Genomic DNA, 21,061 nt, shown 5'->3' with positions numbered 1-21,061 from the left:
CTCACCCTGGTGCTGCTGTCCAATGCCCTCCTGGGCTTGCTCTGCTTCCAGGCCCCCTGCTAGGCCACCCACCATTGCTGCAGCATCTCTGCCTGGTCTGAGAGGAGTCCCTGCTGCTGGGCTGATGGGAGGGGGGTCAGCTCACCCCTTCCAGGCAATGTGAGCTTTAACAGGTGCCTCCCGGAGACAGCGCACTTGGCTGCAGTGGCCACACACCACTTCTTAGGAGTTGGACCTGGGCCATCATGTTATCCAGAGGCGCGATGGCCTGGTCAGGGGACAGAGGTGGACAGAAAGAGTCCTTTATTCTTCCTGGGCTGCTTGGGTTGTGTCCAGCTTAGTCCCTGACTTACTGTGTGGCTGTCTGTCAGCTATTCTATTGTAATGCTGTTTAGCACCGCCTCCAGGAGAGTAGCTGACTGCAGTAGGCATTTATTTTTCCTGCTCGTGGGTGTGGGGATTGACCAGGGCAGCTCCGTTCCAGGTTCAGGCTGGGGGTGCCTGGCTCTGAGCTGGGCCGGGCATTGGTCTGCCTCACGTGTTGCTCATCCTCTGTGGGTCGTGGCTCCCGAGGTCGTGTTCTTCTCATTGAAAATGGCACCAGGCCAAGAGAGTGAGCAGAACCACAGGCTGCTTCTTCAGGTCCTGGCTCAGAATTGGCAACTGTCACCTCCACTCACATTCTCTTGGCCCAAACAAGTCACATGGGCAAGCTTTTCTACATCAGTAGGGTAGATAAATATACTCTGCCTCAAGAGGGAGGCCAGTGAATATTTGCTGAAAGAAATCTAAACTATTGCAGAGACTTTGGTCAGGTCACTGCCCATCTCTAGCCCTTGGAATTTCCTGTGCATGGTTATGGGTTGGGTCATTTCCAAGACTTTTCTCATCCCCAGTACTCTATGATTCTCCAAACTGGAGTAGTGGAATTTTATTCCATTTCTTCCACCTGGGACTTTCTGGGCTCCCAAGGGGTCCCAGAAACCCACGGTGAGCTGGGGTTGGGGTGGGGGTACTGCCATCCAGGCTCCTGTTCCTTTAAGTTGCTAGGCTCCTTACAAACCTGGAGCCACATCCCACCCTCCCCTTTCACAGTCCTGAGTCTTTTGCTGGGAATCATCCACTGTCCTCAGTCTTACCTACTCCCTGAAACTCCCGCTCGCAGCCAGCATCCACTCTTGGGCCGATACCTTTCCAGCTCCAAACCCCCTTCATCTTTGATTGTGACTCTACTTTTTCCCTCAGCCAAGAAAAAAATCCCAGTCCTTATCTAAGTCTAATCCCAGGCCCAACACCAGCTGTTCTCATTTTGGACTCCATGAAAAAGGAAATAAAGCCCAGCCCACCGAGACTTGGCCCCTGTGGAGATTTCCTTCCCCTGCTCCACCAGCCAGACAAGGCACCTGCCTCATGGGTCCTTCATTCCATGTGAATGGAAACCCCGGTCCCTGGCAGATGTGTTCGTGCTTTGGTTGCATTCTAAATTGCTCTTCTCTGGGCCAGTTTCATTCCCTTCTTTTCCAGCCTCCAGTCTCCCATTGCTGGGGCTCCCGACCCTCCCTCTCTAATGCACCCTTTTGTGTTGCTGCAAATTGCCTTCAATTTCAGCAAAGCAGACTGCCAGCTTTCCATAAAGTCCAAATTTCCTGGCCCTGGAGGAGTGGCTGGCTCTTCACCTTCTTTCCCTCCCTCCTAGCCAGGCACCAAGTCCTCATTATCTGAGTCACAAAGGAGGATCACAAAAAAGCATCTCGGACATGACAGGAAGGTCTCTCCTCTGGCCATAAATACAACTCTCTATGAAGTGCATGAATAGCCCAGAGGGCCCACCCTCCACCTGCACTCAGAAAGGAGAAGCCATGTGATCATCATGATACTATAACATGGATCATAACTCATGATCAGAGCCCTTCCCATGGGCTGGGCGCTGAGCTGGGCTCTTTCAGGCACTTTCTCTTAGTCCTCATCAAAACTCCATAAAGCGGGTGCTATGACTATCCCTACTCTACAAAGTCACGGAGGCTTACAGAAGCAATTTCACCGGGGTCGTGCAACTAGTTAGCAGTGGGGCAGGGACCCTCAGGGCTGTCTGAATACAGACGGTGTTTCTAATTATGTCATACTCATGTGTACAGGGCTGTACCAGTGTCCAAGTATACCCATGTGTTCTTCTACCAATGAGGACCTCAACATGTACCATGAAGCTACTCTTTTTTTCTCTCTGATGAGCAACACCCCTGCGTGCATGGATGAAAAGCCTTTTTGCACACAGGGATGCCTGCCTAGGTCATAGTGATGCCGTCCCTGTGAACGCCATTCTATGTTCTGGACCCAGCCTGACAAGACTACCTAGTATTGGGCTTAATGATGAACCCACTTTCACATACACCCGTATGCATCTTCCAGGAGTACTGGACTCCAGAGACCAGGATTGACAGGTGAACTTTTAGCTAATGAACATGTTATCTAAGTGCCACCTCCCTCCCCGTAAGGGAGATCTGTGAGCCCCTAGGGGATCCACAAGCCCCTGTTCCTCCTTTTAATCTGATTTTCCCTTTTACAAACCCCCTCATGCCCACTGCCTGGCCGGGGAAGCCAGCTTTCCCTAGCTACAGAGGAAAATAATTAACTGCCATCATTCTGGCTTAATTAGCTGCAGCATGGGGAAGGCAGTTGTGATGGAAGGAGACTGGGTTTCGGGGATATGAATTATGTGTTCCCAGTGCTTCATCACCCTCTGTTACTGTCTTATCTTTATTCATTCTGGCAAATTAAATTAGCACTGCCTTTCCAATCTTATTCTCCAGGAGAAATTAAACAACAGCAAAGAGGGAATTGGTCATAATGGGGCTGTTTGATGTACTTTGAGTATCCCGCATCTTAAAGCCCCACTGCCCTGGAAAATACCAGGTAATCAGATCTCCTGGGGATGCAGTTTGGAATATTCAGGGTTAGACATTTGCCTCTTCCTTTGTCTTTTTCTCTGCTCAAAATGTTTGAATTATGCTCTTTTAGCTATTTGGAAATATACAATAGATTATCACAAACTGTAGTCACCCTACTGATCTATCAAACACCAGGTCTTACTTCTACCAAACTGTATATTTGTACCCATTAATCAACCTTTCTTCATCCCCCCTCTTCTTCCCACCCTCTGGTAACCACCAATCTATTCTCTATTTTTATAAGACGCACCTTGTTAGCTCCCACATATGAGTGGGAACATGTGATATTTGTCTTTCTGTGCTTGGCTTATTTCACTTAACGTAATGACCTCCAGTTCTGTCCATGTTGCTACAAATGATGGGATGTCATTTTTTATGGCTGAATACTATTCCATTGTGTATATGTACCACTTTTTAAAAAAATTAATTCACCTGTGGATGGGCATATAGGTTGATTTCATATTTTGGCTATTGTGAATAGTGCTGCAATAAACATGGGCATGCTTATTCTCTTCATTATGTTGGTTTCCTTTCTTTTCCATATACCCAGTAGTGGAATTTCTGAATCATATGGTAGTTCTATTTTTAGTTTTTTGAGGAAAAAACAGTTTCTCACAGTGCATGTACTAATTTACGTTCCCACCAACAGTGTGTGTTTTCCCCTTTCTCCGCATCTCACCAGCATCCATTATTAGTTGTCCTTTTTTTTTTTTTTTGAGACAGAGTCTGGCTCTGTTGCCCAGGCTGGAGCGCAGTGGTGCGATTTCAGCTCACTGCAACCTCTGCCTCCCAGGTTCAGGCGATCATCTTGCCTCAGCCGCCTGAGTAGCTAGGATTACAGGCATGCGCCCCCATGCCTGGCTAATTTTTTTTTTTTTTTTTTTGAGACGGAGTCTCGCTCTGTTGCCCAGGCTGGAGTGCAGTGGCTGGATCTCGGCTCACTGCAAGCTCCGCCTCCCGGGTTTACGCCATTCTCCTGCCTCAGCCTCCTGAGTAGCTGGGACTACAGGCGCCCGCCACCTTGCCCGGCTAGTTTTTTGTATTTTTTAGTAGAGACAGGGTTTCACTGTGTTAGCCAGGATGGTCTCGATCTCCTGACCTCGTGATCCGCCCGTCTCGGCCTCCCAAAGTGCTGGAATTACAGGCGTGAGCCACTGCGCCCGGCCTAATTTTTGTATTTTTAGTAGAAACGGGGTTTCACCATGTTGGCCAGGCTAGTCTCAAGCCTGTCTTTTTGATAATAGTCATTTGATCAGGTGTGAGGTGATATGTCATTGTGGTTTTGACTCACATTTCTCTAAAGATTAGTGGTGTTGAGCATTTTTTCATATACCTACTGGCCACTTGTATATCTTCTTTTAAGACAAAAAGAAGAATCTGATTCTTTTAAAATTAAAATCAGATTATTTATTTGTTTAGCTATTGAGTTGTTTGAGCTCCTTATATATTCTGTAGTCTCTTGTCAAATGAATAGTTTGCGTATAGTTTCTCTCATTCTGTGGGTTATCTCTTCATTTTGCTGATTGTTTTCCTTGCTGTGCAGAAGCTTTTTAGCTTGATGTAATCCATTTGTCTATTTTTGCTTTGGTTGCCTGTGCTTTTGAGATCTTACACTAAAATTCTTTGCTCAGACCAATGTCCTGGAGTGTTTTCACACTGTTTTCTTCTGATAGTTTCATAGTTTCAGGTCTTAGATTTAAGTCTTTAATCCATTTTGATTTGATTTTTGGGAATGGTGAGAAATAGGGGTATAGTCTGCATATGGTTATCCCGTTTTTTTCCCACCACCATTTATTGAAGAGACTCCTTTCCCCACTGAATGTTCTTGGCACCTTTGTTGAAAATGAGTCAGTTATAAGTGTGTGGATTTATATCTGACTTCTTAATTTTGTTCTATGGGCCTGTTTTTACGCCAGTACCATGCTGATTTTGTTACAATAGCTTTGTAGTATATTTTGAAGTCAGGTAGTGTGATGTCTCCAGCTTTGGTATTTTTGCTTAAGATTGCTTTGGCTATTCAGGGTCTTTTGTGGTTCCATACACATTTTAGGATTGTTTTTGGAATTTCTGTGAAGAATGTGCTTGGTATTCTGATAGGGATTGCATTGAATCTGCAAATTGCTTTAGGTAGTATTGTCATTTTAACAATATTAATTTTTCTAATCCATGAGCATGCAATGCCTTTCCATTTTTTGGTGTCCTCTTCAGTTTCTTTCATCAGTGTCTTATAGTTTTTCTTGTATAGATCCTTCACTTCTTTGGTTAAATTGATTCCTAGGTTATCTTATATTCTTCGTAGCTATTGTAAATGGAGTTACTTTCTTGATTTCTTTTTCAGGTTGTTCACTGTTGGCATATATAAATCCTACTGATTTTTGTATGTCCATTTTGTATCCTGCAACTTTACTGAATTTATCAGTTCTAACAGTTTTTTAGGGGGCGTCACTAGGCTTCTCTAAGTACAACTGTGCCATCTGTGAACATGGTGAATTTGACTTCTTCCTTTCCAATTTGAATGCCCTTTATTTTTTTGTTTTTTTTCCCCCCCCATAGGTGGTTTTCAATGGCCTATGGATGGCCCTTATTTCTTCTCCCTAATTGCTCTGCCCAGGACTTTCAGTGTGATGTTGACTAAAAGTGGTGAAAGTGGGCATCTTGTTCCAGATCTTAGTGGAAATGCTGTCAGTTTTTCCCATTCAGTGTGATTTAGCTGTGGGTTTGTGATATATGGCCCTTATTATTTTGAGGTGTGTTCCTTCTATACTGATCTTGTTGACAGTTTTCCTCACAAAAGGATGTTGAATACTATCAAATGCTTTTTCAACATCTATTGAATGAGCATATGGATTTTGTTCTTGGTTCTGTTAATGTGATGTATTATGTTTATTGATTTGTGTATGTTGAACCATCTTTGCAGCCCTGAGATTAATCCCACTTGATCATGGTGAATGATCTTTTTAATATGTTGTTGAATTCAGCTTGCTAGTACTTTGTTGAGGATTTTTACATCTCTGTTCATCTGTGATATTGGCCTGTAGTTTTCTTTTCTTGTTGTGTCTTTGGTTTTGGTATCAAGGTAATGCTGGACATGTAGAATGAGTTTGGAAGTATTCCCTCCTCTTCAGTTTTTTTGAAGAGTTTGAGTAGAATTGGTATTAGTTCTTCTTTAAATATTTGGTAGAATTCAGCAAGCAGCGAAATCATCAACTTCTGGGCTTTTCTTGGATGGGAAACTCATGTCCTTGATCTTGTTACTCATTATTGGATTGTTCAGATTCTCTATTTCTTCATGGTTCAATATTGGTAGGGTACATATGTCCTGGAATTTATCTGTTTCTTTTAGGTTTTCCAATTTATTGGCACATAGTTGTCTGTAGCAGTCTTTGTACTGTTACAAATGATTCTTTGTATTTCTGTGGTATCAGTTATTATGTTTCCATTTACAGTTCTGATTTTATTTTTTTGGGTCTTCTATCTTTTTTTCCTTAGTTATTCTAGCTAAAGTTTTGTCTATTTTTTATCTTTTTTGTTTTTTTAAAACCCCAACTTCTTGTTTCATTGATCTTCTGTATTTTTTTTTTGTTTAAATTTCATTTATTTCTGCTCTATCTTTATTATTTCTTTCCTTTACTAATTTAGGGTTTGGTTTGTTCTTGCTTTTCTAGTTCCTTGAGATGCATTGTTAGGTTGTGTATTAGTCAGGGTTCTCTAGAGGTATAGAACTAATAGGATAGATATATATAAAGGGGAGTTTATTAAGTATTAACTCACAGGATCACAAAATCCCATACTAGGCCATCTGCAGGCTGAGGAGCAAGGAGAGCCAGTCCAAGTTCCAAAACTGAAGAACCTGGAGTCCGATGTTCAAGGGCAGGAAGCATTCAGTACAGGAGAAGGTTGTAGGCTGGGAGGCTAGGCCAGTCTCTCTTTTCACATTTTCCTGCCTGCTTATACTCTAGCCACACTGGCAGCTGGTTAGATTGTGCCCACCCAGATTATGGGTGGGTCTGCCTTTCCCATCCCACTGACTCAAATGTTAATTTCATTTGGCAACATCCTCACTGCCACACCCAGGATCAATACTTTGTATCCTTCAATCCAATCAAGTTGACACTCAGTATTAACCATTACAAGTTGTTTATTTCTGCTTTTTAAATATAAATGTTTATTGCTGTAAGCTTCTCTCTTAGTACTGCTTTTGCTGTATCCCATAGATTTAGGTATATTTCCATTTTCATTTTTTTCTTTTTTTTTTTCTTTTTTCTTTTTTTTTTTTTTTGAGACGGAGTCTGGCTCTGTCACCCAGGCTGGAGTGCAGTGGCACGATCTCGGCTCACTGCAAGCTCCGCCTCCCGGGTTTACGCCATTCTCCTGCCTCAGCCTCCCGAGTAGCTGGGACTACAGGCGCCCGCCACCTCGCCCGGCTAGTTTTTTGTATTTTTTAGTAGAGACGGGGTTTCACCGTGTTAACCAGGATGGTCTCGATCTCCTGACCTCGTGATCCGCCCGTCTCGGCCTCCCAAAGTGCTGGGATTACAGGCTTGAGCCACCGCGCCCGGCCATTCATTTTTTTCAAGAAATTAAAAAATTTTCTTCCTAATTTCTTCATTGACCCATTGGTTGTTCAAGAGTATGTTGTTTAATTTTCATGTGTTTGTGTGTCTTTTCCAAGATTCTTCTTGTTATTGATATCTAGTTTTATTCCATTGCAGTCATAAATGATACTTGGTATGATTTTAATTTTTAAAAATTTGTTGAGATTTGTTTTGTGGCCTAAGATATAATCTATTCTGGAAAATGTTCCATGTGATGATGAAAAGAATATGTATTCTGCAGCAGCTGGGTGAGATGTTCTGTAAAGGTCAGTAAGGTCTTTTTGGTTTAGTGTGTAGTTTAACTTCAACGTTTCTTTGTTGATTTTCTGTCTGGATGATCTGTCTATTACTGGGGGTGGGGTGTTGAAGTCTCCTACTATTGTTGTATTGCAGCCTGTCCCTCCCTTTATAACTATCAGAGTTTAATTTATATACTTGGGAGCTCTAGTATAGGGTGCACAGATAATTATAATTGTTATGTCATCTTGCTGAATTGACCCCTTTATCATTTTATAGTAACCTTCTTTGCCTCTTTTTATTTTTGACGAAGTCTCACTCTGATGCCCAGGCTGGAGTGCAGTGACGTGATCTTGGCTCACTGCAACCTGCAAACTCCACCTCTCAGGTTCAAGGGATTCTTCTGCCTCAGCCTCCTGAATAGCTGGGATTACAGGCACCCACCACCGTGCCTGGGTAATTTTTGTATTTTTAGTAGAGACAGAGTTTCACCATCTTGGCCAGGCTGGTCTTGAACTCCTGACCTCATGATCCACCTGCCTCAGCCTCCCAAAGTGCTGGGATTAAAGGTGTGAACCACCACGCCCTGCCCTTTGCCTCTTTTTAGTCTTGGATTTGTAGTCTATTTTATCCAATATAAATATAGCTACTCCTGCTCTTTTTTGGGTTTCCAGTGGCATGGAATATCTTTTTTCACCCTTTCATTTTCAGTCTATGTGTGTCCTTATAGGTGAAGTGGATTTTTTTTTTTTCTTTCTGAGACAGAGTCCCACTCTGTCACCCAGGCTGGAGTACAGTGGTGTGAACTCAGCTTACTGCAACCTGTGCCTCCTTGGTTCAAATGATTCTCTTGCCTCAGCCTCCTGAGTAGCTGGGATTACAGGAGCGTGCCACCATGCCTGGTTAATTTTTTTGTATGTTTAGTAGAGACAGGGTTTCACCATGTTGGCCAGGCTGGTCTTGAACTCCTGACCTCAGGTGATCCACCTGTCTTGGCCTCCCAAAGTGCTGGGATTACAGGCATCAGCCACTTGCCTGGCCTGAAGTGGATTTTTTTTTAAGGCAGTACAAAGTTGGGTCTTTTTTCTTTATCAATTTAGCTGCTGTATGCCTTTTAGTTAGAAAATTAAATTCATTTACATTCTGTGTTATTATTGATAAGTAAGGGCTTACTACTGCCATCTTGTTGCTAGGTTTTTGGTTGTTTTATAAATCTTTTCCTTCCTTGTCTTACTTTGTAATGAAATTGTTTTCTTTGATAGTACATTTTAATTCACTGCTTTTTATATCTCATGAATCTATTGTAGGTGTTTTGCTTTGTGGTTACCATGAGGCTTATAAAACCATCTAATAGATGTGACAAGTTATTTTGAAGAGATGACAACTCTCTTAGATCACATAGGAAAGAACAGAAACGAAGAAAGAACAAATGGGAAAAACCTTTACACTTCAACTCCACCCCCTAATTTTGACTTTATGTTGTCCCAATTTACACATTTTAGATTGTGAATATCTTAACAGGTTGCTGTAGCTATTATTGTTTTTGATAGATTTATCTTTTGGGATTCACAATAGAGTTAGGAGTGGATTTCATAATTCATTTCCACCACAATTACAGTATTAGGGTATTTTGGGTTTCTTAATTTTACCACTGGGTTTTATATTTCAAGTGTTTTCTATTTGAATGTTAGTTTTATTTCTTTCAGATTGAAGAACTCTTGTTAGCATTTCTTGTAAAATGGGTCTGGGTGTGGTGAATTCCTTCAGCTTTTGTTTGTCTGGAAAAGTCTTTATCTCTCTTTCATATTTGAAGGATAACTTTGCTGGATACTATATTCTTGGATGGCAGTTTATTTTGTTATTTGCTTCTTTCCTCTTTCTGCTTTTAGGACCCCCTCTTTGTCCTTGACCTTTGAGGGTCTGATTAATATGTGTCTTGAGGTAGTCTTATTTGGGTTGAATCTATGTGGTGTCTTCTGACTTTCCTGGAGCTAGATATTTATATATTTCTCAAGTTTTGGAAAGTTTTCTGTTATCATTTCTTTTTTTTTTTTTTTTTTTTTTTTTGAGACGGAGTCTCGCTCTGTCACCCAGGCTGGAGTGCAGTGGCCGGACCTCAGCTCAGTGCAAGCTCCGCCTCCCAGGTTCACGCCATTCTCCAGCCTCAGCCTCCCAAGTAGCTGAGACTACAGGCGCCCGCCACCTCGCCCGGCTAGTTTTTTTGTATTTTTTAGTAGAGACGGGGTTTCACTGTGTTAGCCAGGATGGTCTCGATCTCCTGACCTCGTGATCCACCCGTCTCGGCCTCCCAATCTGTTATCATTTCTTTGAATAAGCTTTATACCTCTTGCTCTTGCTCAGCTCCCTCCCTTGAACACCAATAATTCTTAGATTTGGTCTTTTGAGATAATTTTCCATGTCTTGTAGGTGATCTTCATTCTTTTTCATTCTTTGTTTTTCCCCTCTGACTGGATTATTTTTCAAACAGCATATCTTCAAGCTAACTGATTTTTTTCCCTCTCCTTAATCCATTCTGCTGTTGAGACCATCTAATGAATTTTTCAGTTGGGCACATGTATTTCTCAGTTCCAAGGTTTCTGTTTGATTTTTAAAAATTTCAATCTTTTTGTTAAATTCCTCTGATAAATTTTGGAATTACTCTTCTGTGTTATCTTGGAGATCACTGAGTGTCGGGGGAAATTCAGCCCCTGATATTTCACATAGGTTCTTTTCTATTTTCTCTGTGTTGGCTGGTCTGAGAAATAAAAGGAAAGAGTACAAAAGAGAGAAATTTTAAAGCTTGTTGTCCGTGGGAGACATCACATGTCGGCAGGTTCCATGATGCTCCCTGAGCTATAAAACCAGCAAGTCTTATTAGCAATTTTCCAAGGGGAGGGAGTGCACAAATAGGGTGTGGGTCACTGAGATCACATGCTTCAAGGGCGAAAAAAGATCACAAGGCAGGAAGTCATGGCGATTTCACAAGGTCAGGGCAAAACTAGAATCAGTAATGAACTTCCATGTCTAGCTGTGCATGCATTGTCACTGATAAACAAGGTTCAAGAGCAGATAACTGGTCTGACCAGAATTTGCCAGGCTGGAATTTCCTAATCCTAGCAAGCCTGGGTGCGCTGCAGGAGACTAGGCCGTGTTTCATTCGTATCTATATTTGCATAAGGCAGACACCCCCAGAGGGGCCATTTCAGAGGCCTCCTCTGGGAATGCATTCTTTTCCCAGGGCTGTTAATTATTAATATTCCTTACTGGGGAAAGAATTCAGTGATATTTATCTTACCTGGTTTTGGTAATAACAGAAATATAGCTCTGTTTCACCCAGCCCACAGACAGCCAGACTTTTAAGGTTATCTCCCTTGTTCCCTGAAAATCGATGTTATCCTGTTCTTAAGGTGCCCAGATTTCATATTGTTCAAATACACATGCTCTACAAACAATTTATGCAGTTAACACAATCATCACAGGGTCCTGAGTTGACATTCATCGTCAGCTTATGAAGATGATGGGATTAAGAGATTGAAGTAAAGACAGGTATAGGAAATCACAAGAGTATTGATTGGGGAAGGGATAAATGTCCATGAAATCTTTACAGTTTATGTTCAGAGATTGCAGTAAAGCCAGGTGTAATAAATTATAAAAGTATTAATTTGGGGAACTAATAAATGTCCATGAAATCTTCACAATTTATGTTCTTCTGCTGCGGCTTCAGTTGGTCCCTCCGTTCAGGGTCCCTGACTTCCCACAACAACTGAGTTTTTTAAGAACTACTATTTTGGATTCTTGGTCAGAGAGTTCACACATCACTGTCTTGTTAGGGTCAGTCACTGGTTCCTTGCTTTGTATGTTTGAATAGGTCATGGTTCTCTTTTTTGCTTTTGTTTATTGTGGATATATGTTTATGTCTTTTCGTTGAAGGATTATTTTTTTGCAGTCTTTTCTGGCTGGTTTGTTTTGGTTTTTATTAGACACGCTTGTCAGAGAGTTTGTAATTTACCTGTTGACTTTCTTTATTTTTTCCCGCATTCTGTTGCTGCCTCGTTTTTGACACTAGATGGCGCCTTAAGCACATGCTTGCCTTGGTTCTAAACAAGCAATTAGAGCGCTGCCTTTACTGAATGCGGGGAAGGTCCCAAAGGGGAATACCCCAGTAGCGCAGGAAGCCTGGCTAGGGGTTCATGCCCAGGGAACCTGTGGAATGAACCTCCTACAGCATGGTACTGCTTAATGGCTACTCTGATTTGGCATTTCCTTTGGCCGAGTTACTGAGCAGAGGTTCCAGAATTGGGGATGGTAGTCCTGCCTCCCCTCTTTGTCTCTGACTCTTTGCAGGGATATTTCTCTCTTCAGGCATTCCTGAGACTTCTCATGGATTGAGGCAGGGACACATCTTCTGCTAGGAAACCAAAGAAACCAAAGATGGTGGGTTTACTTCAATCTCACTTTTTCTGATGTAGAAAATGAGAGTCATGGAGAAATTTTCCGTGCACTTGGTGCTGGGCAGTTTGGGAGAGGGATGTTATGGATATGGAAGTCCGATTCTCTTAGCATCTGCTCAGAGTTTTTTCGCTTCTTGTGGCCCTGGGAGCTGTCGCCTCTTTATGTGTGAATTTTGGGATATTGCTGGCAATAATCTCAGTGCTGTCTAGTTGTTTCCGGTTTTCTATGGTGGGGGAGTGAAACTAGCTTGCTACGACACCGCTATTTTGGAACCAGAAGCCTGGAAGTTTTTTTTTAAAGATGCCAACCCAGGATGCTCTCTGAGGCAACTCCTAGCGCTGTGACCAGAGGACCGTCTACTCTATGGGTTGCCAAACTTGTTCTGCACGTTTGTCTGTGAGACTTGTCAAAAACACAGATTCCTGGACCACAGAACATAACTCTCCAAGCTGGTGGCCTGGGAATGTGCCTCTCCCCAAAGCTTTCAGAATAGTGTTGATTAAGGTAGTCTATGACTCAGACTTTGGGACTCACTACTCTAACCTTAGTGTTCCTAACTTATTTTTTTAAAGGAGAGGAGGTCCCAGTCATATCCACTGTTCATCAATATCCAGCTCTCCTCTCCTACCTGGATACATGGCAGTCTATACTTTCCAGCTTCCCTTGCAGGTAGGCAGACATTATGACTAGTTCTGACCAATTGACAGTGAGTGGACTTGACATGTGAAACTTCTGAGCTGAAGCAGTGAAAAATCCCTGCAGGATCTTCCAGCTTTCCCTTATTCTTTGTTGGAGATAATGGAAGCAGCATGTTGACATGGTTGGGACATAAGATCAAAGCAACCTGGATAACTGGGTTAACACATGGAAGACAGCAGCGTTGGAGAATCACCTGATTTGCAGTGCAGTTTGTGAGAGATAAAGAAATAGAGATAAACTCCTAGCCAGTGAGATTTGGGGCTGTTTGTTACTATAGCATAACACTAGCCTATCCTGATTAATACTGATCTCTCTGAGAATCTGGTGAAAACTATGGATCTTCCCCTTAGGAAAACGTGCGCTTACATATAATCATAAAATTTAGGGTACCTTCAGCTGGGCATGGTGACTCACGCCTGTAATCCCAGCTACTAGAAAGGGTGAGGCAGGAGAATCGCCTGAGCCAGGGAGGCAGAAGTTGCAGTGAGCCAAGATTGCACCATTGCACTCTAGCCTGGGCAACAAGAATGGGACTTCATCTCAAAAAAATAAAATAAAATAAAAATAAAATTTAGGCTACCTTCTTGGGGTTTCTTTTCCTACCTCGGATGTAGGAATTATTATTATTATTAGTTTTTAGATAGGGCCTTACCCTGTCACCCAGGCTGGAGTGCAGTGGCATGATCATGGTTCACTGCAACCTCAACCTCCCAGGGTCAAGCAGTGGCATGATCATGGTTCACTGCAACCTCAACCTCCCAGGGTCAAGCAGTGGCATGATCATGGTTCACTGCAACCTCAACCTCCCAGGGTCAAGCGATCCTACCACCTCAGCTTCCTGAGTAACTGGGGCCACAGGTGCACAACGCTACACCTGGATCATTTTTTAAAAACATTTTTGTAGAGACAGGGTCTCACTATGTTGTCCAGACTGGCCTCAAACTCCTGGACTCAAGCAATCCTCCCACCTTGGCCTCCCAATGTGCTAGAATTACAGGCATGAACCACTGCACCTGGCCCAGATCTAGGAATTATTGATTCAAGTCACTGCCAATTCACCCTCTGTGACCTGATTTGTAATGATGGTGGTATTCTCCCCCGTCACTGCTCTTTGTCCTTGCTCTCCTTCATTGGTGGCCTTTGGGAGCTCCAGCTCTCTGCTCCTACTCCTTGAGTGTGCGTCCAAACCCATCCAAGTGGCCGGAAGAATGAAGGGCCTCATGTATCAGCACCTACCCTCCTTAGAAGGTATATGGGAATATAATTAGAGTTATATAATTAGGAATTATATATGTATTTGTAATATTAAATTTGATTACATTTCAGGGGTTTCGATCTCCTTGAATCGTACCCTGTCATTCCTAAGTCACGGATTAATAACCCCAACTCTTACCCGAGGCCAGAAAACTCCCAGAGGCTCATGGGACATTTTCCAGGACCTCACCCATGTCTAATGAAGGATTTCCCAGTCAGAAGTGGAGCCCCACCTTTGAACCCCCAGGCCTGGTGGGGTTCCCTTGCCCCACCTCAGTGGCATCTACAGTCAAAGCTTAGGCTTGGCAGACATTGACACTTGTAGTCAGGAACTGCTACCTACTTTCCTGCCTGAGGCTTAGTTTCTGGGACTTCAGCTGTTAGAAAAATACCAAACTTCTGAAGACCCAAGATGCCTTCAGTCTGGGTCTCTGCTTTCACCTGCAAGGGGCTGACTTGGCTTGGTAAAGAGGAGAATCCCCAAGTCACTGAGTTCTGGATTCAAGAGATGGATCAGACACTTGCTAGATATGTGGGTTTGAACAAGTCACTTAACATTTCTAGGCCTCAGTTTCTCCATCCAAGAAATGTGAATATTGTACTAGATCATCACTCCCATGTCCACACATCTTCCACTCTAACTAAACTAGGCAGGTCTCTACTCTGGAGACCATCCCCGCCTCCCCGCCTTTGTGCACTCCAATCCGTCTGCCAAGAGAGCTCCCCCTTTTTCCCGTCTCCATCTCTCACTTTAAAATATTCCCTACATTCAAGACCTGGTTCAAAAGCCATCAAAGTCTCCTGTGACTCAACTAGAAGGACTGAATAGTCTTGTGGCTACCCTTCACTTTCTGCTGTTATCTCTGTATTTCCCAGACTTTCCCAATTAGAGAAAGTCAATGTTTATTGAACACCTACTATATGCCAGTTTTTGTGTAATGTGCATCACCAGGATCCACTTTTGATTTTTCCCAGCAACCTATGAGGTAGACATGACCATCCCAGTTCACAGAGGTGGACGTGCAGGCTTAGGGAGATCAGGTGAGTCATCACAGGTAGGGACCAGTAAGGGACATGTGGACCCAGGACTGTCTGCCTCCCACGTGGAGGGTCCCTAGTGCAGGGGCTGTATCTTGTCCCTGGTGGGTACCCTGTGGGTGCCTGTTGGGGGGCTGTGGGTTGTACCCACCTCCAGCTGCCTATGGCTCAGAAATCAGCAGGTATAACCATGCGGCTCTGGGCGTGGGCTTGATGACCAAATGCTGGGCAGGTCTCTCTCCTTTCAGTGGTTCAAAACTAAGACAAGAGGAGAAGAAACCTGTGCTAGGTGCAGATGCATCCCCCTCCACCTCTGTGTCGCTAAGGGCATGCGGGTGGAATGCAGAGTGCATCTTGACGGCTGGAGTTGGGAGAATTAACTTCTCCACTCAGGGCTTACATTTCAGGCTGCTGTGAGCAGAGTCAGGAGGTGGTGGAGTGGAGCGGGGGGTGGGGAGGGGAAGGTGCGAGCTCCCAGCCCTGATGCTCCGGCATCTGTGGCTTCTCCACTGCCTCTCCCCATCGCTCTTTCTCTGTGCTTATTATTCTCTCTCCCGTCTCTTCGGTCTCACTGTGGCCTTTTCCATCTTCCCCGGCTCGTTCCTCCATCCCTCTGCCTGCATCTGTTGTGACATGTTTCTCTCTCCTATCTCCGTCCGCCTCTGCCTGCGGGTGTGTCCTGTGAGCATCCCCCCTCTCTCTGAGATTGTGCCTCTGTCTCATTTATATCCTCTCACAACGGCTCTCTCTTCGTGGATTTGTCTGTAACTGCCTTCGTATATTCGTGTAGTTGATTTTTCTATCTTTATCTCCTGCTGGGCATTTCTCGTTCTGTGGTTTTACTTCCTCGTGTGAATCTGTTTTTTCTCTTCCTTTCCCCCTCTCCTTCCTCTTCCTATGTGTGATCTCATCTCCATGCCCCCACTGAGCACTGTGTGTGTGTCTCTCTTTCCTTCCGTGTGAGTGTGTGTGGAGGGTGCACGTGGTGTCTGTGAGTGCATAAAGGCTTTCTTGATGTCTCTTCTCTGTTACTCAATGAATCGATGGAATCTCTCTCTCTTACTCGCTTGCTCCTCCCACTCCATATTTGCTGCTGGTACCAACATGGAAACCTGGGAGACTCAGACGGGAGGACCTTGAGTTCCAAGGAAGGGGGAACCAGCTTTCGGGCAGGCAGGCAGCTCTCAGCTGGGCATGGGGAAGGAAGGAACATGTTCCAAATTCAAGGGGAGGCCCTGAGTCACCTCATCCGGGGCAGCGGGAAAAACACTGGACTCTGAGCCAGAGAAACAGAGCGGGAGCCTGCTTCTTCCACTTCCTGTGTGACCTCGGGCAAGTCCCTGAACCTGTCTGACCTCAGTTTCTTCATTAGTAAAATGGAGCTGTTGTAAAGATTAAACGAGTTCATTGCTATAGAACTGGAAGGCCAGTGCATGATGCAGGGAGTGCAATGAAGAGATGGATGAGCCAGGATTCGAAAGCTGGCCCCAAGTGGACAAAGGCCCACAGGGGGATGCTGGCTGGAGGAATTGCTGGAGGTCAAGGAAGGAGCCAAGTAGGCGTCCTGGAGGCAGGTGCAGAGAACAGGCTACGGGGACATCGGACAGTGGGTTGGGATCATGGGGGCAGCAGGAGGTTGATGTTGATGCCTCCCTCTTTAGCCCAGACCCCCTTTTCCACACCCCAGGTATTCCCAGTCCCTCTCTCCAGGGAGGGCCACCCCAGGGGCTCCTCAGAGGTAGAAAGCTGGAGACAAGGTCTGCCAGGGTTGGCAGAGTGACCAAGGCCCTGGACTCCAACCTGTAGTTCGGAGGGAATCAGAGCTTGTGCTGTAGATGCCTAGCTGGGGTTGCCTTCCTGCCCCTGCCCAGTGCCTGTGGCTGGGACAGACATACTCACTCACTTAACAATTACTCACTGAGCCCTCATTTGTGCCAAGGGTGGCAACGCAGCAGAGGGTTCAATCTAGTGGGGGAGATAGAGACAATTCAAGCACCGCAAGACATGCAGATGACCACACGTGGTGATGAAAAGTATAGGGTGTGATGAGCACATAGGATCCAGGGTCTGACCTCACCTGGAGGTCAAGGTGGGCTTCCTGAAGGAGGTGATTTGGAGCCAAGAAGCCAAAGTCTGGGAAGGCGCTGACCCCTGCTCGAGTAAATAGGGTGGGGAAGATAATTCTGTTCTAGTTATTTATTGCTGCATAACAAACTACCGTAAGATTCAGTGTCTTAAAACAACCATTTTATTTTGCCCATCATGTTGTGGGCCAGGAATTTGGGAGGGGCTCAGCTGGGCCACTTGGTGTCAGCCAGGAGCAATGTTGGGGCTGGAGGGTCCCTTCCAAGATGACGTCTTCACCATTTGGCATTTTGGTGCTTCTTGGCTCTTTCTTCAGATGGCATCTCCTCCAGAATCTTCTGCGTGCCTTTAGCTTCCTCACCAGATGATAGCATCATGATAGATGGAGCTCTTACATGGAGGCGCAGGGCTGCAAGAGACTGTAAACTAAAATTAAAATCCCAAGCCCACAATCAACTAAAGGGACCCCCTCTTGGCCCAGGGTACCCTAGAAAAACCTTAAAAACGGAGTCCCGGCCTTGACAGGGTAGGAAGTCCGACGTGCCTAGTTATACTGGCTTCCTTTTACAGCTTAGACATAACAGCTGACCAGTAGAGATCATAAGGCTGACAGAATTGATTATCTGTGGCAAAAAGATACCAAATTATAAACAGGACCTAAGGCCATGCCAGGAAAGGGTTAAATCACACAACCCTACACTTCAAGAATAATCTGTGTTCTAATTGCCACAGGTTTTCTTTTCTTCCTATCAGCCAAACAAGCACTGACCTTGAGATAAGCAATGTTAGAGCAGTTACAGCTCACCAACCACCAGACGCCGACTAACTGACTCCCAGTTCCACAAGGCATAACTACGGCTTTGATTGGGCAAGAAACTGATTTCAGTAACTTTCTCCTGATAAGAAGACTACCTACCATGGCCAGTTTACAGAGACTGCATATTTAAATGCCTTTGTGACCACCTTCATGAATATTCATAGCTCCTCCCATAAACTGTTGAATATGTATGTTTGGCCAACCTATTCAGCTTAAATTTCTGTCTTATCCTGCCCTCCTTTGAAAGGCCTTGTAATGTCTTTGGTAGGAGGCAATGCTTCCTAGCTTGCGAAATGGCCACTTTGCAGGCTGTAATCATTTATAAGAAATAAAGTCTCCTTTCCAATTTATAAATTGTGTGATTTTTTTTTTAAATTTAGAGACAGGGTCTTGCTCTGCTGCCCAGCCTGGAGTGCAGTGGCACGATCATGGCTCACTGCAACCTTGAATGCCTGAGCTCAAGGAATCCTCCTACCTCAGCCTCCTGAGTAGCTGGGAGTACAGGCACATACCACCATGCCTGGCTAATTTTAAATTTTTTTGTGGAGATGGGGTCTTGCCATGTTGCCCAGGCTAGTCACCAACTCCTGGCCTCAAGCAATCCTCCCTCACTGGCCTCCCAAAGCACTGGGATTACAAGCATGAGCCATCATGCCCACCTTAAATTGTGTGATTTTAAAGTCCAGTGTAAATTTTAAGTTAAGAAGACTAAGGCAGAAGCTGCCAGACTCCTTGAAGTCTAGACTCAGACCTGGAATAATGTCACCTCTACCATACTCAGTTGGTCAAAGCAGTCACAGGACAGCTCACATTCAGTGGGAAGGGACCTAGTGCCCACTTCTTGACTGAAGGAATAGCAAAGAATTCCATCTTTAATTCAACATACTCTCAAAGCAGAGGATATACTATGTATGTACACTGAACATTTGAATAGACTGTGGTAAGTGCTATAGACAAGGAAAGTTCAGGGAACTGTTCTGGAAGTCAGGACGAGGAAACAGGGGGAGAACTCTTACCCAGTGAGAATGGAGCAGGGCCAAGAGTAAGGTGGGAAATCAGAGCAGACTTCCTGCAGGAGGAGGCACTCAAGCTAGGTCTGGAAGTTTAGCTGGGACATGGAGATGTGGAGATAAGTGCAAGGATAGTCTCAGCCTAGGAAACAGTCTGAGCAAAGGGTCGACAGAGGTAAACCTCCGCCAGGAATCCTGGGGCCATGGGGGAGCTTGGATTGCCTGGAGCACTGGTCACCCTTCGGAAGGGAAGTTGTGGGAGCCGTGGCTGCAAGGGCAGGTTGTGGTTGATGGAGCAAAGGGGAAGAACCTTGAATTCCAGCCTAAGTCATTTTAGTGAGAGCCCCTGGCAGAGGCTGGGGAAGAAAGTCTTGGAGCTAAGAAAGGTTGGGGTCAGTGGCTAGAAGTGTGCAAGGAGGATAAGAATGGGGAGGGAAACATCTCAGCAGGGGATCTGAGGAGGAGGAGGAGGTCCTTTCGTTAAGCAAGGACAGAGATGAGATGGAAGCCTGAACTAGAGTGGGGGCTACTGAAATGTGGAGGAGTGGCTGAGAATAAGAATACTAACAGCTATCCTTGACTGAGAATTTCGATCGCTCAGGCACTTTATACATGATCATATTTAAGTCTTACCGCCACTCTGTAAGGTAAATATTATTGTCATCTACAATTTGCAGGCATATTGTTAAGGCTCAGAGAGGTAAAGAAACTTGTCCAGGATCACACAGCAAGTGGTAGAGTTGAGATTCCCAAGACTAAGTCTGCTCTTCTCTAGAGCCTATGCTCTAACATATCTCCGTTCTGTTAGAGGGAAGAATTGGCTCAGTAATTGTTCATATAGGACTGAAAGTGGGGAGAACAAGACAGAAAAAGGAAGACCTGGAGATGATATCACAATGTCTGCTCTGATTACCAGAAGGGAGGCTGGACACCTCACGAGACTTGAGGACCCATAAGTGGTGACTTTGGGTGGGTGGTTTCCTGGGCTAGGGGTAAGGGGAAGTGTCTAGGGAGTTGGTTTGGATGGGTGGGTTCAAGGGGCATGTGGGCTATAGGTGGGTGTACAGGAGGGAGGAGGCTCCAGAAGGCATCTACAAAGGGAGAGGGTGTGGCAATTGGAAGGAGTGGAATGAACTCAGAGGGCTGGCAGGGATCAGAGAGGGTAAGCAGCTTGCCCAAGGTCGCACAGTGAGTGAGAAGCAGACAGAGGAGGGCTCCTGACTCCATCTTGTGCCTTCTAAAGATATTAAAAGCACAGGCTTTGGACAGAGCTATGTTTAAATCCCAGTTCCATCACTGAGCCTTTGGGCCAGTTGCTCCATGTATTAGTTCATTCTCATGGTGCTATAAAGAACTGCCTGAGATTGGGTAATTTATAAAGGAAAGAGGTTTAATTGACTCACAGTTCCTCATGGCTGAGGAGGCCTCAGGAAACTTACAATCATGGCAGAAGGGGAAGCAAACACGTCCTTCTTCACATGGCGGCAGGAAGGAGAAGTGCTGAACAAAGGGGAAAAGCTCCTTATAAAACCATCGGATCTTGTGAGAACTCACTATCATGAGAACAGCATCAGGGTAACAGCCCCCATGATTCAATTACCTCCAAGCGGGTCCCTCCCATGACACATGGGGATTATGGGAACCACAATTCAAGATGAGATTAGGGTGGGGACGGAGCCAAACCATATCACTCCGCCTCTCTGAGTCTCAGTTTCCCATCTGTAATCTTCCTCACCATCATAATCACCATCCATCTCTTCACCACCATCTTCAATCAGTGAGGGGGACAGTCTCTTTCTCCCTGGTGACCCTTACCCACCCCCGTCTCCTCTGAATGACTATTGCACCCACCCCCACCCACTGCCGCCTGGCCTGGCCCTCAGAGCAAGCCACTGTTGATCTGTAAGGAGTTCACAGAGAGAATGTGGC

At 44.9% G+C, this 21,061-nt stretch overlaps 1 long non-coding RNA gene across 1 annotated transcript in view; it reads left to right on the top strand.

Annotated features, from left to right (window-relative positions):
• Nucleotides 1-1,820: 1,820 nt before the first annotated feature.
• Nucleotides 1,821-21,061, top strand: part of LOC139356887 (uncharacterized) — a 32,736-nt gene continuing 13,495 nt past the window's right edge. Inside the window, exons 1-2 of the long non-coding RNA XR_011609400.1 lie at nucleotides 1,821-2,438; nucleotides 12,802-12,898. This is a non-coding gene — a long non-coding RNA (uncharacterized lncRNA). The remainder of the gene's footprint in view (nucleotides 2,439-12,801; nucleotides 12,899-21,061) is intronic.

This window comes from Macaca nemestrina, chromosome 1 (assembly GCF_043159975.1).
Source record: "Macaca nemestrina isolate mMacNem1 chromosome 1, mMacNem.hap1, whole genome shotgun sequence".
Classification (NCBI taxonomy): Eukaryota; Metazoa; Chordata; class Mammalia; order Primates; family Cercopithecidae; genus Macaca; species Macaca nemestrina.
The sequence above is the reverse complement of the archived record's forward strand: the minus strand, read 5'-3'. Positions and strand labels throughout refer to the sequence as shown.